Source organism: Rhagoletis zephyria, unplaced genomic scaffold (genome assembly GCF_001687245.7).
Source record: "Rhagoletis zephyria isolate East Lansing unplaced genomic scaffold, Rhagoletis_zephyria_1.1 Rzeph_scaffold_47971, whole genome shotgun sequence".
Lineage (NCBI taxonomy): Eukaryota > Metazoa > Arthropoda > Insecta > Diptera > Tephritidae > Rhagoletis > Rhagoletis zephyria.
The window spans coordinates 1-2209 of NW_016205026.1; the positions used below are offsets into that span (position 1 = coordinate 1).

Consider the following 2209-nt stretch of genomic DNA (forward strand, 5'->3'; position numbering starts at 1 on the left):
AGTTCGTGTCAACCACTTCATATAATTTTCTTTGAAAATTCGGGAAAAAAATCGTTACAGAAATGAAATACTCCTAAAGATTTCGTTAAGATTTCGAGGACTTTGATTTGCATTAGTTTCAGTTTGATTTCATTCTCATGAACAAATGCTTTTTGTGTATATTTCAGAAATGGTTTGACGATTTCGGAAAAGAATTAGTTGGAACCAACAATGCTGCATAAAATTTGGATGGATAAGATATGTTCGTCGAATCTAGAATGCAAATGGGTAGAAGAAGCACATCAACCAACTGAATAGCAAACAAATTTAATAACCAAAAACTTATGACCTTTTTCCTAAACAATAAAGTAGGTTTAAAGAGCGTTTTTAAAATGACGGTTTCATAAATTTTTCAGTTTATAAATCTTTTTTGAAGCTACTTTATTTCGAATACCGAGTTCTGGATTTGATTAATACGAACCGACCGTTCTTTTTTTGTAATCAATAATTCCTTGTAATTAATCCAGTAATCCTGTTGTAATAAATTGTCTAAAAAATGCTTGAGCTTTTTTCATTAATTGATTTGCCTCTTGAGCAGGTTTATTTGTTAGCATAAAGGGAATACCCAAAGCTAGCAAGGGCGGTACAAATGGGGTTGTTGTGCATTCCGATCAGAGTTGTCTGCAGTCAGTCTGTTGAATGAAGGCAAATACTAAGCTAGAACTTCTGAGATTGAGTGCAACTTGGGTTTGTCCACCAGCAGGCCCCCGAAGCCTGCCAGTCATCGCTGGGGGAATTATTCGCCCAGTTTCTGATTGTGGCCTCGATGGCCGGCATTGGGAGTGCTACAATATAACATAAGTTCGATTTATTTTCCAGCGTACACATGTATATAATTTAGTCGAGACTCGCATTGGCGAACTAGTTTGGAAGTGTTTTGAAAGCTTGTCAATACCTTTAGTGCAGCTTGGCGGTTACTTACTTGGATTGCACGTTTACGAACAAAAATGGCGAGGAACTCAGGTGATGTCATTACCAATTATTCTTGACTAAGATCTGTGTACACCCGGAAGCTGAAAGTACTTAGGGTGATTATATTTTTCTAAACAAAATTTAAGTCAAAACAAAAGACTGCGAACTTTACACCAAACATTCCAGGAGTTCGGTGATTTTCAGTTCATCAGCCCTCTATTTATCTATTTTAAGTTTTTGAGCGTAGTAAGACATAAAGTATTTTCCAAAGGAAAGTTATACAGTTTTAGATATTATGTTGGCGACTTTCCAACCTCTTTTCGAGGTGGTTGTTTTGTGTTTAGTTGTTTCATTCGACAATGCAGCCTTGGAATATCCAAATCTAAATGGGCAAGAAAACAAATGTAGACTTTGGTATTTCCTTAAGCAAAAAAAAAAAAATTATACCACTGGATGAGGATAGGAAAAAGTTGGTTGTTTAAACTTTGTAGCAAATGAAGAAATGAAGAAAAGGGTATTCTCCAGAAAGTGAATCCTAGTCCAGCCCTTTGTAGTATATTTTTGTAGAAAGTTTCGAAGGATAATTTCTTTTTCAGTGGCGAAACTGGCCGAAATAATTTATATTAGAAAGTTGACATCATTTGCTAGGAACTTTCCTTCGGCAATGATCCTCACTAATCTGACAAGTGGTCCTATGAATGAATTCGACTTTTGACATATAAAACTCGGCAACTTCGCCTCTAGTTAAAAAATGCTGGAAGGAATACTTTTCAATCAAAAATTGTTGTACAGATGTGCATATCGGATCCCTAACCAATAAATGTTTAATTTTACAGGAAAAGCAAAAAAACATTATATAAAAAGTGTCAAGAACAGGTAGAATCTTTTAAGGAATAGCATGTAACTCCGTTGTTTTTGGTACTAAGAGCTTAAATTTTTTATGAATGTAAATTTTTAAAATGTACATCCTCCAAAACCCTTGAAAAACGCAATTTCGAAAAAAGTGTTAATTGGGGCCTTTGCGAATTATGGTACCGATATGTACATATGTATGCCCGAAGCACCCTTTAAATGATATTTCTATTTGCAGCACAACACGCCTTAATTTGCACTTTCAAGCAAAAATACAGTGACTCAAAATGTGCACATTCTATTTTTTTACATATTCAAAATGTTTTTCAAGTAATTTATTTTCCTTTTGTTTAAGTTTTTTTTATATTTATTTTTTAATGATAATCTCTGCGCGAAAAAATAAAAA

The 2209-nt window shown here is 34.1% G+C and overlaps 1 long non-coding RNA gene across 1 annotated transcript; it reads left to right on the forward strand.

Moving 5' to 3' along the window:
* The first annotated feature begins 134 nt into the window (after window positions 1-134).
* Window positions 135-538, forward strand: LOC108355634 (uncharacterized). The gene is made up of 2 exons (XR_001846557.1): window positions 135-347; window positions 416-538. It is a non-coding gene; the product is annotated as an uncharacterized LOC108355634 (long non-coding RNA).
* The last annotated feature ends 1671 nt before the right edge of the window (window positions 539-2209 follow it).